General features: G+C 49.9%; 1 long non-coding RNA gene across 3 annotated transcripts; it reads right to left on the bottom strand.

Moving 5' to 3' along the window:
- Positions 1-5,839: 5,839 nt before the first annotated feature.
- Positions 5,840-15,087, bottom strand: LOC111092161. Of its 3 annotated transcripts, none has more exons than XR_005378027.1 (3): positions 14,511-15,087; positions 12,205-12,401; positions 5,840-8,923 (listed from the first exon to the last, which is right to left on the bottom strand). It is a non-coding gene; the product is annotated as an uncharacterized LOC111092161 (long non-coding RNA). The 3 variants fall into 3 exon arrangements; XR_005378028.1 differs by lacking the exon at positions 14,511-15,087 and adding an exon at positions 14,129-14,176; XR_005378026.1 differs by lacking the exon at positions 14,511-15,087 and adding an exon at positions 13,682-14,048.
- Positions 15,088-15,392: the final 305 nt, after the last annotated feature.

The raw sequence follows: 15,392 nt of genomic DNA, 5'->3' as shown, positions 1-15,392 counted from the left end.
TTCTTCCGAGGGTGGAAATTTTGGTGCTGTAACTGAGAAAGTCCCAGGCGAACTGACTGGAGTCCGCCACCCCAGCCCTTGGTGACATCACGTGAGCTGCTGAATCCAGCTGTCCTTGAAAGCAGGCCACCACCACCCCTGCTTCGCAGATGTGTATGCCAATACATTCTTCTATTTCTTGTTCTTCCCATAGGAAACTGTGCTTTTGTTACTTTTTACATTTAATTTTTATTATGCAGAGGTAAATACAAAGTTTTTTTTTTTTTTTTTTTTTTTTTAAGATTTCATTTATTTATCCATGAGAGTCATAGAGAGAGAGAGGCAGAGACACAGGCAGAGGGAGAAGCAGGCTCCATGCAGGGAGCCCGATGCGGGACTTGATCCTGGGTCTCCAGGACCACGCCCTGGGCTGAAGGTGGCGCTAAACCGTTGAGCTCCCCGGGGCTGCCCTAAGTACAAAGTTAAACCAAATACAAGTTTATAATATAGAGCAGCTGTGGACTGGCCCCAGCTCTAGCACTGCCTCTTGCTCTCAGTGGGGATACAGAAGGGGACCTACCACTCTGGACTTTATTGCACTGGGCACCTGATGAGCACTTGCAATGTGGACATTAGTGCCTTCTAGAAGAAACCACTTTTTAAAAAATTCTTTTGACTCTTTCTTCTCATATATACCTTTGTGTTTCTAAAAAATATGCTCATACTTTTCTTTCTTGATTTCCTATTTTAAGCATTATTCATTGACTTCTCATATGGAACATAAGGATTAAACACATACTATCCCGACGTGTGGACTACTCTCCCACAACTTGTCGATCTATTGATACCAATTCTTAGTGAAATGAATGTTTAGTTTTTATGTAATTATGGCCATGGAAACACTGTTTCCCTTGAGGCCATGTAGTATATTATGGCATCATTTCCTGCACAATCCTTTGTTTTTCCTGAAGTTTATGATTGCCTCTAGAAAATAATCTGCTCAGTTTTCTTTGTGCCTTTAGCTATGTCTTTCTCCAGCTCTCCAAAAGAATTCTAAAAATTTTTCAACACAAAGACATCAGGTAATCTATTGGGTGACTTTCTTTTTGTTTTGGTTTTTCAGTTATTCCTGGTTCCCGGCAGTGGCTTCCAGGCCAGATGCATGCCTGGAACTTCCCCTCACATCACCCAGGGATGAGCTTTTGCCTCCTCCCTGCGGTGGGCCCCCAGTTCCTGGATCCCATGCCTTCATCTTTCAGGGTTTATGCTATTGTATGGTCAGAACAAGTTCTCCAGGAGCTGCTGGGATGAGATACATGGGAGGCAACTTCTTGAAATTTCTAATATATAAAAACATCATTCTATCACACACTTTGATTATTTAGCCCAGTATTAAATGTCTCATTTGAGAATAATTTTCCTCCAGACTTTTGAAGGCCTAGTAAGGCTTGGCTCGTGCTCTTCAGAGTTGCAACATTTCCAGGATTGCTGCTAAGAAGTTTGGGGCTATTCTGATTCCTGTTCATTTGTATATGAACTTTCCCCTCTTTGTCTGGGAAAACTTGGCGTGTCCTTTTTATCTCCAGTTTTCCAAGAATTGTTAATGCTATGATAATTTCTCCCTCCATCCTATCGTCTCTTTCTAGAACTTTTGCTAGCTGTGAGCCAGGTCCCACCATGGAGCCTCTGACTTCTACTTTTCCATCTCCAGGTTTTTACGCCACGTGTAGGGATATTTTTTTACTTTTATCTCTCAATGATTGTATTGACTCTCTCATTACAATTTTACAAAAGGACATTCTTGCTTCTCCAAAAGTTCTTTTAAGAAAAAAAAATCACATTTCTTTCTTGTACAAATTCAGTCTTTTATCTCTGTGAGGATATTAACTGTGCTTTTTGGTTTTCTTCTCAAGTGAGTTTCTTCTCTCTGCATTGTCTTTGTTTCCTCCATGTTGCATTGTTTTCTGTGTGTGTGCTTTGATTTCTGGTTCTGATGAGGAGGCAGTCCCTGTGGCAGGTGAAGGGGAAGGCCTCCCTCTTCTCCACACTGTCTTGCACTTAAGTCTCCCATTTTCACAACACAGTCGCCCTGTCTTCTCCCTGGTGACATCCCTGGCTATGGCGAGTCCTGAATTTCGTCTCTCTGCAGTGTAGACCTCCCATCTCCTTCCAGAGAAGGGCTAGATCCAGAGCCTAATTTGCTGGGCCTCTTGTCGTTGCCTGCCTTCTGCCACCCCATGCTTCTCAGAGGGCAGCTTTTCTGCTGGGCTCAGTGGGTTGTCTTCATTCATTTGGTTTCCATTTCCGAGAACGTTGTGGATGTCCTTCATCAGCAGTTGTTCCCCCTTTTATCCCTATTATTCTTTAGGTTTATACCTTTATTTTTTTTTTAAGATTTTATTTTATTTATTCATGAGAGACACAGAGCGAGAGAGAGGCAGAGGCACAGGCAGAGGGAGAAGCAGGCTCCATGCAGGGAGCCTGATGTGGGACTCGATCCCGGGTCGCCAGGATCAGGTCCTGGGCTGGAGGCGGCGCTAAACCGCTGAGCTACCTGGGCTGCCCAGGTTTATACCTTTATTTAAACATTTGTTACCTTTTTAGCCTAGGCTCTGGATGGAATTTAAGAGAACACACATGTTCGATTCCCTGAGTTCACTGGGAATAAGGTGAACAACTCCTCCTGATGTGCCCAGGACTTTCTTGGTTTTAAGACTCAAAGGCCTGCATCCCAGGAGATCCCTCCATCCTGAGAAACTATACTTCTCCAGCTTTAGCTTCTGGACATCTTTCCCCCCATAGACTCTCTGGACCCCTCTGAGCTCAGTGTTCCCTGAACAGTCACAAAAGGCATCCCTGCTCATCCAGGGAGTGAGTCCTCCACAGCCTCTGAGAAGGATGCAGACCGAATCACTCATATCACAGACACTCACGAGTGTCTGGAAAAGTCCCTGTATTTCTGGAAACCCCAAAGATAACCAGCATGCATGACTATCATTACTGAAATTGCCGGCTACAGCCGAGACGTGCAAGTCCAGTGGCCTCCTGGCGGCGCAGCCCCCGCCTGCACTACCTCTGTAATTATAAGAGAGCATTTAAAATTGCTCCAGTCCAAACAAGACCTGGAAGTGCGGGGAACAGTCTGGTCGTTAGGGCTGGAGATTAACGGCCGCTGTGAAAAAGCTGGGAAAGACTTACTCACGGCCAAGGGCAGGGCTGGAGGTGATGCTCTCACCGCCTCTGCTGTGATAGGGCCTGTGGATGGGTGGAGAGCGGCAGGTCTTCCTCGGCACCCCCAGCCCACCCCATAGGGACAGGCATAAGAGAGGGGCCCCTTTTATTTGGTTGATGCTTCTCTACATTCTGATTAAGCACGCGTTTGGAAGAACTGGCACTTAAAAAGGCAAATATTGCTATGATGAGTGGAGCTGAGCAGTCACTCACACCTTAGCATAAATTAACTTACACAAAGTACAAGGCAGGTGGAAGGGTAGCAGGTAGAGGGCAGGTGGAAGGGTAGCAGCAGAGGAGGAGCTGGGGGAGGCAAGAAGGAGGCGGGTGGGTGCCTTGATGGTGGACCCCCTGCAGTTCACTCCCAACTCCACCCACTTGCTGGCCTCCTTGAGCCTCGGTTTCCTTTCTGCAAAATGGGTATAATCGTAACATCTACTTTATAGGGCTATTGTGAAGATTAAAAAGAAAAACAGGCCCTGGTGGCTCAGCGGTTTAGCACCGCCTGCGGCCCAGGGCCTGATCCTGGAGACCCGGGATCGAGTCCCACTTCGGGCTCCCTGCATGGAGCCTGCTTCTCCCTCTGCCTGTGTCTCTGCCTCTTTCTCTCTCTCTGGGTCTCTGTGAATAAATAAATAAATTCTTTAAAAAAATATTAAAAAAAAAAAAGAAAAACAACCCCATGTGCTTGTGGAACATCCTAAGTGTGCAGGACTGGTGTTACTATGGGTGTTATCACCATCTTTAGGCTCATTTTATCATTCTTCCAGGCACCTGCTGTAGGGTGCCACCACCTGAGACAGAAGGCACGGGAAAGAGCAGACCTTCGGCCAGCCTCAGCTAAGTGAGACCACAATTAATTGAAACTCCACTAGCAGCCGGTCAAGGAGAAGGGTGATCAGACTCGCTCATTCTCTCCACCTCCTCTGGGGCCGAGACTTCCGATTAATTGAGCTCTTCCCAGCCAGGCCCTTCTCTGGATGCACTGCGGCGGCCCCTACAGCCATTCCTTTGTCTGAGGACCGTGCAGCATGGGAGCGACCCCCCACCTGGTCCTGGAGGAACTCAAGCTCACGGCGCCAGGGGGAGAATGACGCAGCCTGCCGAGCCCACAGTTCTGTGGGGGTGAGGGAGGGGATCATCGGGGGAAGTGGGAGAAACAATGAACAAGGAACTTGAAGATGCGGTATGGCTGGGCTAAGTGCAGGTGTCGGGGAGGCCCCAGGACTGAGGGACCAGAACCCACACAGCTGCCCAGACTCCCCAAGCTGAGCTAGTCCCTCCCCCTCCCTTATGTGCCTCCAGCCTCTGGGCCCCTGAGCCCCCATGGCCCTGTCAGTCCTCCACTTCCATTTCACAAAAGCCCGGGAACAACCTAGTTTGTGTTTGGAGCATGGAGCACAGGACAATATTGCACAGGCAAAATATAAAATTATTTTTAGTGGTGGTGATTGATTCCGAGGTGCTTAGGTAAAAGAAGGAGGGTTCAAGCATTCACCAACTTGAATGTCAACAACTATCTGGAAACATATTTTGAAGCATTGATTATTGTTCCTTCTGCTTTGTCTTCCTGCCTGGGACAGGGGCGTGATGTCTGGAAGCTCAGCTGCCATCTTGCAGCTATGAGGCGCTAAACATGAGAATCAGGGGAGAAATGGGGAGAGACAGTGAGAGAATCGGAGGGTCAGAGACAGACACACACACAAGCAATGTCGGGAGAGAGAAGGTGAAAGGAGGGAAGGAGAGAGAGAGGAGGAGAGAAGACAACCCCACAGGAGTCACCATAACTTTATTTGAATGCTGACTGCTCTCGGGGGGGCCCCCCAGCTGGGCACCACGGCCCTGAGCCCTCTGTCATCTGCAGCCTGAAACAAGGGGAGGGGGCTCTTCACCTCCTGGCAAGGTCAGGAAGTGCAAAGGAGGGTCCAGAGGGCCCACATCACATGTCATCCCACCAGGGACTCTGTGACCTCTGTTTCTGCTTCGGAATGCAGCACGGAGTAAGCAGCAGGAAGGAGGGAGTCCCCCTGGATGGTATATTTATTCGAGGCCTCTCCCTAGAGGACTTGGCAGTGGATGTGTTTCCCTAAAGATGAAGAATAAACACGAGGAATACAGCAGGGGAGTGGCGCAGGTCTGGCACATGCACAGCCAGGACCGCGAGCCTGCGTGTGTGTGTGTGTGCATGTGTGTGATGTGTGTATCCGTGCACATGCGTTCAAGCAGGAGCACTGTGCTGGGATCATCCTAACAGCCTAAAGCACTCTGGAATTTGCAAAAATGTACCCGAATATACCATTCATACAATCAGCCGCTTGAGGAACACAGGTCAGTGTTTCAGGTGTTAGAAGTTGTGCATCCGTGGCAGCGAATCTGCACGTTTTCCTCACCCCGAGAGAAACCTCAGGCTGGTCAGCCAGCACTCCTCAGTCCCTCCCCTACCCCCAGCCCCTGGCAACCACTAATCTGCTCTCAGTGTCTGAGAGGGAAGAGAGCGTCCTCTCTTCTGGACGTTTCTCACAAGTGCAATCAGACAGGATGTGGCCCACGCCTGGCTTCGTTCACCACACATCACGTTTTCTTTTCTTTTCTTTTTTTTTTAAAGATTTTATTTATTTATTCATGAGAGACACACAGAGAGAGGTAGAGACCTGAGCTGAAGGCAGATGCTCAACCGCTGAGCCACCCAGGCGTCTCCATATCACGTTTTCAAGGCTCATCCGCGTTGCAGCAGAGTGCCACCACTTCCCTCCTTTTTATGGCTGAATAATGTTCCCTTGTAGGAGAGACCACAGTCCACCTACTCGTCAGTTGGTGGGTAATGGGGTTTCCACTTTGGGCTGCTGTGAATGATGCTGCCGTAAATACCCACGTACTAGTTCTTATGTGGACATGTTTTCGTTTCTCTTGGCTGTGCCCTGGATGGAATCTCTGGGTCATAATAACTCTATATTTTAACTCTTGAGGAACCGCCAGGTGGCCACACCATGAGCCATTCCCACTGGCCGCCCGGAAAAGTCCTGGTTGCTCCACATCCTCATCAGCACCTGCTTTAGTCTTGGATCCCAGCCATTGCCATGGGTGTGAAGCCATCTCCCTGTGGTTTTGACTTGCATTTCCCTGTACACTAGTGACGTGGAGCATCTTTTCATGTGCTTTTTGGCCTTTTGGCCATTTATACATCTTCTTTGGAAAAATGTCTTTTCAGCTCCTTTGCCAGTGTTTTAATTGGGTTATTCGTCTGTTATTAGCAATGCCCTTTGAAATACCCACACTTCTGTCCCACGTCACTGCTGCGGGGTAGAGTTCACTCTGCTGTCACCCCCGCCTGACAGATGAGGAAACCGAGGCCAACGAGGTCTCCCAGGGATGGCTGCCCAACCAGCAGGGTCCAATGGACAAAACAGAATGCTTTGCTCAAAAGTCCTATGGATTTCAAGACGGCGACAGCAGAGCCTGAAACCAGACAAAGGACCTTGGGACTACCTCGCTCTCTCACCCGGAGTGCCGCCCCACGTCTACCTGACTACGGTAGTAACAGCTCATGCTTGTTGAGCAGTGACAATGTGCCAGGGTCCACGCCTAGGGAAAATACCAAGTCTTGAAACGAACCCCGAGGGCGGCTGCCATTCTCGTCTGCATTTTAAAGATGCGCAGTGGCGGCTCAGAGACCCTGCTTGGCTCATCCTGGGTCTCAGCGTGCAAGTGGCAGCACAGGGTTTGAATCGAGGTCGGACTCACAGCACGGACGGTGGGTGATGTTAGCTGTGGTCCATGCCGTGCACTTAGTTCCTCCCAGGGCCCACCCTGAGACGGTGATGACAGTGACCACATGAGGCAAGCAGGGTGCGTGGGAGGCCCAGGAGCGGGGACACCAGGCACGGAGGGGAGGCGGCCAGCACAGGGACAGCTTATAGCTAGCGGCAGGCTGCCAGGCCTCTATCTTGCTGGGGTGACAGTGACACACCCAGGTGACAGTGTGGAGCATGCACTCCAGAGCCATGTGGATCCTGGGGTGTTTACCGCAGCTGGGGGCTGCTCCCTGGGGGCGCTGACTCCCAGAGCACTCCCTACGTGTGCCTCATGTTGTGCTAAACACATCTGATCCTCTCCACCGCGACTCCATGCTGTAGTTTAGGTATTATGCCCATTTTATTTTATTTATTTATTCATGTGGCACAGAGAGAGAAAGAGGCAGAGACACAGGGAGAGGGAGAAGCAGGCTCCATGTAGGGAGCCTGACATGGGACTCAATCCCAGGTCTCCAGGATCACACCTTGGGCTGAAGGCGGTGCCAAACCGCTTAGCCACCCGGGCTGCCCATGCCCATTTTATAGATTGGAAAACCGAGGCCCTGAGAGGCTAAATAACTGTTGTAAAGTTATAATCCCAGCAACCGATCAGGCTGGGATTCCCACCCATCTGGGTCTACAGCCCAGGCTCTGAAACTCTGCTGGGCCCAGCCCCACCCGTTTGCTGGCAATGGTGCAGCTGCAACCCTGCCATGGCCCTGCTGGCACACCAGCCCACGTTCTCAGCTCCAAGATGTAAGGAGCCCAAATTCTCGGTGTCGCCCTGATCAGGGCTGGCCCCCGCTCTGTGCCTGCAGATGGTGGTGGCCATGAGGGCTTGGGTTTTTATCACCATGCTGTACACTTCCTTGGACCCCTCCCACTCCAGCCTGGGTGCCTGCCACTTTGATGTGGTTCCTGCTTCCCATCCTGCATCTGGCCTGCACATGCAGGGGTGGGTATCTGAGCCGGTCCCCACTCCATGTCCCCTCTGCCACTTCTCCAAAGCTGTTCGTGTTCCCAACGTCTTCCAGATTCTGTCTTCTAGCTCTGCATGCGGAGGGGCTTTGGAGTTCCGGCTTGGAGGCGGCTCCTGGGAAGATGCAGGAAGCCCTGGCACCCAGCCGGCTCTTGAGGGAAAAGAACAGGGCCCGTGTTCAACGGGGCTGCGGCAAAAAGCTGCAAGTTGGCAAAATGCATTGCTTTGAGCCCCTTGAGGGCCCCCCATTACCCCAGGGCCCCCCTTCAGTTCCTCGTCTAAGGAAGCAGCATCTGCACATGAGGGCAGGCAGCACCATCCTCCAACTGTGTGCTGTTAAACATTTTGAAAAGCATCTTGCAAAGTGAGGGTGATGCAGGGCCATGCCGGGTACCCACAGATCACAGCCGCCAGTCACGGGCTCACAGAGAAGGAGCTCAGAGCTCCTGCCAGCAGGCAGTGAGTGCATCCTTGTGGGGGGATTCTGCAGGCCTGAGTGTCTGGCTCTGAATCCTGGCTTCTACTCGCAGGGCTGTGTGACCACAGCTGAGTGACTGAACCCCTCTGAGTCTTCAGTTCTGCCTCTGAGTACGTCCAGAGTGGTGCCTTCCTCTAAGGGCTGTTTGGAGATTAAGCTAAACAACACGCTCCCTGTGCCAGCCTCAGCACCCAGCATATAGTCAGCACTCAGAAAACATAGTGTTACACGTAAATTTAAAATAAACAGGCCCATCCGTGCTGATTTGTGACCTACTTTTCAAGCTGAACTCATGGAGCTTTCCGTGCCGGTGGATGTAGTTTCACAGCATGATTTTAAGCGATGGTGGCTGAGAACACAGGCTCTGCAGCCAAGTTGCTTGGATTGCAAATTCCAGCCTTGGCAGTTGGGAGCTGGGTGACCTCAGGCAAGTCACTTGACCTCTCTGGGCCTCAGCTTCCACATCTATGAAATAGGAATAATGACAGTACCTAGATCAAAAGATTGTTGTGAGAATTACATTAATTAATACAGAGAAAGGGCTTTGCCTGGATTTTGGCACCAAATAAGCTCCTTGGACAAGTTGGCTATTTCTTTGTCATTTCTCCATGGAACACACATGCTTTAATTTCTTTAGTTTGACTTCTCATTAAGCAACTTGCCAGAGCTGGCATTTGAAACCAAGCCCTGTCTGTATGACACCAAAGCCCACCCGGCTAATCAAGGTGGAAACCTAGAAGCTTTTAACACTGTGATGGAAAGCCAAAGAGGCATTTCATGAACACCTGAATTGCAAGAAAACACTTTCTCATAATAAAAAGAGATTCAGATCTGGCATCAGAGTTCAAGCCCGCCTCTATCTTTAACCAAGTGATCTCAGTTAAATCACTCCCTGTCTCTGAGCCTCCGTTTCCCTGGCTACAAAACAAGGGTAATGAAAGTATCTACACTTGGGACTGCTGTGAGTCAAATATGCTAAGGCATATAAAGGCAGAGAGTATATATGAAATATGCGTCTCTGGCTTCCAGGTCAGGAAGAGCTGGGTCCGACTCCCAGATCAGCCCCCTCCTTGTGACTCAGCAAGGCAGTTCACCTGCCTGAGGCTCTGTCTCCTCATCTAAAAAATGGGAGGGAAAAAGGGGCCATTCTCCTGAGAATGAAATGTAGGTCAGATGGTATTGCCCTAAAGTGGGAGGTGGTACTACTGGCACAGGGTCACCAGTGCTGGTGGCTGGGCCTCAGGGGCTGCAAAGGGCACAGAGCTTCCCTGGATGACTTGGCTCAGGCCCCGAGGGTCCCCCTTCTCATGTTTATGGGAATGGCACAGCCCTTGGCTGCTGAGAATCAGTCCTTCCTTCCCAAAGGTTAAAATGATTAGACCTGAGCGTTGCTCTGTGGGCACATCGTGCTGTACAGCATTTATTGATGATAGAAAGAAGCTCAAACATGAGAGCTGCTTGGAAAGAATATCCAGTGTAAAAAAAGACAGTCTCTTCAGCAAATGGTGTTGGGAAAATTGGACACCCCATGCAGAAGAATGAAACTGGACCATTTCCTCAAACCACACACAAAAACAGACTCAAAATGGATGAAAGACCTAAATGAGAGACAAGAATCCATCAAAATCCTAGAGGAGAATACAGGCAACAACCTTTTTTACCTTGGCCACAGCAACTTCTTGCAAGACACATCTATGAAGGCAAAGGAAACAAAAGCAAAAATGAACTATTGGGACTTTATCAAGATTAAAAGCTCTTGCACAGCAAGGGAAACAGTCAACAAAACTAAAAGACAATCTACAGAATGGGAGAAGATATTTGCAAATGACATATCAGATAAAGGGCTAGTATCCAAAATCTATAAAGAATTTATTCAGCTCAACACCCAAAAAACAAACAATCCAGTCAAGAAATGGGCAAAAGACATGAACAGGACATTTCTCCAAAGAAGACCTACACATGGCCAACAGACACATGAAAAAATGCTCATCATCGGCATCAGGGAAATATAAATCAAAACCACAACGAGATACCACTTTACACCGGTGAGAACGGCTAAAATTAAGAAGACAGGAAAGAACAAATGTTGGTGAGGATGTGGAGAAAGGGGAACCCTCTTGCACTGCTGGTGGGAATACAAGCTGGTGCAGCCACTCTGGAAACAGTGTGAAAGTTCCTCCAGAAGTTAAAAATAGAGCTACCCTATGATCCAGCAATTGCACTACTGGATATTTATCCTAAAGATACAGATGTAGTGAAACAAGGGGTAACTGCACCCCAATGTTCATAGCAGCATTGTCCACAATAGCCAAACTGTGGAAGGAGCCACGATGTCCTTTGACATATGAATAGATAAAGACACTGTGTATATATATGATGGAATATTACTCAGCCACCAGAAAGGATGAATACCCACCATTGACATTGATGTGGATGGACCTGGAGGGTATTATGCTGAGTGAAATAAGTCAGTTGGAGAAAGACAATGATCATATGGTCTCACTCATATGTGGAATATAAGAAATAGTGAAAGGGACCATAAAGGAAGGGGAGGGAAAACTGAGTGGGGCAACTTAGAGAGGGAGCCAAACCATGAGAGACATAAGTTTGGGAAACAAAGGGTTACAGAAGGGGAGGGGGGGAGGGGGGATGGGTTAACTGGGTGACGGGCATGAAGGAGCGCACATGATGAGATGAGTACTCTGTGTTCCACTATACGTTGGCAAATTGAATTTAAATAAAATATTTATTTTAAAAAGTGAGACCATGTGGACTATCAAGTGTATGTTCTTAAATATATTTGCTCTTAAAAATCATTTGAGATGTTGTAATGAGCACAGAACTTTTACAAGGAAATAAAATCACAGTGAAAAATATAAAAGTTAAAATAGAGGAGGATTTGTGTCATGTGATTCATCTATAGTTTCTCCCAAGCCTCATTTATGCTGGGCAGGGGAGGCCAGAGGTTAGGCCCTTGTGGCCTGGGTTCAACTCCCAGCCCTAATGCTTACTACTGAGACCTTGGACAAATGTACACTGTGACTCAGATTTCTCCTCTCTAGAGCCAGCTGGCCACCATACCTACCACACAGTTACTGGTGACCCAGAAATTCTGCTCTTCAACAATACACCCAAGAGAACTGAAAGCAAGTGTTCAAACAAAAACTTGTCTATGAAGGTTCGGTCACAGCAGCATTGTTCACAATAACCAAACCATGAAAACAACCCAAACACCCATCAACAGATGAACGGGTAAGTAAACTGTGGTCTACTCATGCAAAGGAATATTATTCAGCCCTAAAAATGTGGCAAGGATTGACACCTGTTACAACAGGGATAAACCTTGAAAACATGACACTAAGTGAAAGAAGCCAGACACAAAAGGCCACAGATTTTATAATTCCATTGAAGGAAATGTCCAGAACTGGCAAATCCCTAGAGACAATAAGTGGATTGGCTGTTGCTAGGGGCTGGGGAGGGGAAACAGGGAGCCACTGCTTAAAGAGTATGAGGCTTCTTTTTTGAGTGATGAGAATGTTCTGGAATGAGATAATGGTGATTCACAAAATCATGAAAAGACACCAAATTGCACACTTCAAAACGGTGAAAGTGCTGAATTTTGTTATACCAATTTCACCTCAATGAAAACCCAAACCAAACAATATGTACCCTCAAAGAGCTGGGTCTGATGTGGAGACACACTCGTGAGGTGTTTGCCCAATGCCCGGCCTGGAACAAGGACTCACTGAATTCAGCTTCCTGGAGGCAGATGCTTGACTTGCATGGTTCTAGAACTCCTTTCTTCAGGCCATCAAACCTGAGAATCTCGCTCCGAGAAGCTGACGACATGTCCTGGGCTGAACAGAAGCCCTCTACGTGAACCCCGCCGATCTAGTTTACATGGCACTTGAGGACGAAAAGGAAATTGAGGCCAAAAGGGAAACTGCAGGTGAAATAACCACAATAAAGGGAATAAGCTGGAACAGCAGTGAGTCCTCTTTCTTCACCAAGACCAAACTCAGGAAAAATAAAAGTCTTTGTGTGGCATTTCCCCCGTTTAATAATGAAAACCATTAAAGTGTGTCCCATAGAAATATACAATCTTACAATTTAGGCTCCATGCTGTTCTGAGTAACAGCGAAGTGGAGAGCACTGAGCTGTGTGGCCTCCTGCAGGTGGCTTCACCTCTCTGTGCCCCAGACCCCCTGCACCTACCTGATGAGGTGGGTTGAGGATTACCTGCAAAGCCATCAGGCCAGCATCGGGCACAACATGAAGGCTCTATGAATGTTAGCTCTTGATTAAAGGTATTATTCTATGACTGCCATTTGTAGAATATTTTTCTATTTTTTAGCCAAAAATAAAACAAAACAAAACAAAAAACCCACCAGTTAATTTCTGGGCAAGCTTCACGAATACAACAGAGGGACATATTTCTAATCCTTCCGTCTGAGATTTGATTTTGTGAAGTGAGATGGATCATATTTTTATAGACGGTTATTTTATATTTTGTTTCTCAAAATGCTGTTTCTTAACATTGGCACGATTGATGTTTGGGGCTGAGTCCTTTGCTGGGTGGGCTGTCCTGTGCACGGCAGGATGTACAGCAGCCTCTCTGGCCTGTACTCACAGCTTGCCCACCTCACCCCACCCTCATTCGTGACAACCAAAAATGTCTTTGGACGTTGCCAAATGTTTTCTGGGAGCCAAATCACCTCTGGTTGAGAAACACTGCTAAAGAAGGAAAAATGGGAACAGAGTGACAATCACCACACTTTATAGGATTTTGTGTTTGCTTCTAGAGAGAAGTATTGAGAAACACTGCATTGGGATGAGTTTGTAAAAATCCACGTTTTAGGGTGACAGATGAAGATGACTTCTCAGTTTAGTGGAGGTGACAAGACTTTTGAACCAAGAGTTTAAAAAAACCAGCATTCTGGTCCTGGTTCTTCATCACCGTAAGTGTGGTTGAGATCATATTTGTCACTGCCCTCCCTCTGTCTCCTCCTTTGTCACCTGCACAATAGCACACGTCCAACGGATTCTCCAGAACTTGTGGCCATCAACTGAACAAGTGTGCCCCAAACTCTCCTCGCTTGCCTTTCCGATTTCTACTCGTCCCCATAAAATAACCATATCATTATTTGACACTTTATAGAACCACTCTACCTCCTTCTCTTTTCTCATTTAAATACCCATTTTCCTCTCAAGCTCAGCAATCACCTCTAAGTCACGACTTTGTTGTGCTTGCTAGGTTCTTTCCCATACAGTTCACAGCATATAGGTAAAAGAAAAAGAGTGGTCTCCGTGTGTTACTTCAAACCATCAGGTGTGTGCGCAACCAGGCGCGTCCAGAATAGCCTCTGCAAAACACCGACATAAACTCATGCAGGTGACAATCCCTTGCAATAGAAAACGACATTATTATGAACTCAAGACAGGACGGATCAATTCAAACCTATCTTGGATATCAGCCTTGGTTCGGAGCACTGGAGACAGACGAGCTGGCTGCTGGGCACCGTGCCTTGGTGCAGAGCTCCCCCCACTGCCCTGCCCCTGGGGATGCAGAGGTGGGACACTGTCCCCCCAACCCCCGCTGCAGCTCAGCACCCAGGGGCCTTCTGGGGCTCAGCACCCGGGGGCCTTCTGGGGCCTTCTGGGGCTCAGCACCTGGTGACCATTGGGCTCAGGATCCGGGGACCGTCCAGGCTCAGCACCCAGGGGCCTTCTGGGGCTCAGCACCCGGGGGCCTTCTGGGGCTCAGCACCTGGTGACCATCCAGACTCAGCACCTGGTGACCATCAGGCTCAGCATCCGGGGACCGTCGGGGCTCAGAATCGGGGACCTTGGGGCTCAGCACCTGGGCCCGTCTGGCACTCAGCACCCGGTGACCATCAGGCTCAGCATCCGGGGACCATCCGGGCTCAGCACCCGGTGACCATCCAGGCTCAGCACCCGGGGGGCCTTCTAGGGCTCAGCACCCGGGGAACTTCTGGGGCTCAGCATCCGGGGACCGTCGGGGCTCAGCATCCAGGGGCCTTCTGGGGCTCACCGTCTGGGGACCGTCGGGGCTCAGCTCCCGGGGACCCTCCGGGCTCAGTTCTAGGGACCGTCCGGCCTCAGCATCTGGGGGCCGTCGGGACTCAGCACCCGGGGGCCTTCTAGCCTCAGCATCCAGGGGCCTTCTGGGGCTCAGCGCCCGGGGACCGTCCGGCCTCAGCACCCGGGGACCATCCGGGGGACCCGCCGGCCGCGAAGCCCTCTCGAGCCCCTGAGACTCCAGAAGGGCCTCCTCTGTGGGACAGGCACCGCACACCCGCCGAGTCCGGGGAAATCGCCGGTGCTCCGGGCGAGGCGCCCGCGGTCCCAGGAGCAAGGAGCAGGAGAAGGGCCTCGCTGGTCCAGGAGGCGACCCTCTGGGCGTGCTGCAGCCCAGAGCTGCCTCAGCTTCCCCTTCACCTCTCAGAAATGGCTTTCCCTAAATGCCCCAGCCTTTCCTGAAGCCCAGCCTCCAGCTCCCGGAGAGCAGCGACCGCCGCTGTAAGAGCAGAGGCCGGGAGCAGCCCCCCTCCCCAAAGCCCCGTCGCTGTCTTCGGAGAAGGTCCACCCAGCAGGGCCTCTCCCGCCCCCCGCGCAGCCATGTTTGTGCCGCAAGGGTGCCTGGGTGGCCGCAGCTGATTGGCTCGGGGGGAATCATGTGACCCTCACTGGTCCAATCAGAGGCTCGCTCTGCACAGTTTGGGCTGAGCCCGGGAGAGGCGGGCAGGTGGGCAGGTGGGCAGCATCCCCAGGGGCCGCCCCGTCGCGTCTGTCTGTCCTCCTGGCTGCGGCTCCCCGCACCGAGCCTGGGCAGGCCCTGGTACCCCGAGGACCCCCTCTTGAATCCTTCTGCAATGGAAGTCGAAGAGTGGAGGTCCACAGACATGCCCCTCGC

This window comes from Canis lupus, chromosome 24 (assembly GCF_011100685.1).
Source record: "Canis lupus familiaris isolate Mischka breed German Shepherd chromosome 24, alternate assembly UU_Cfam_GSD_1.0, whole genome shotgun sequence".
NCBI classification, from domain to species: Eukaryota; Metazoa; Chordata; class Mammalia; order Carnivora; family Canidae; genus Canis; species Canis lupus.
Note: the sequence above shows the minus strand (reverse complement) of the source record. Positions and strands in the feature narration are given on the sequence as shown.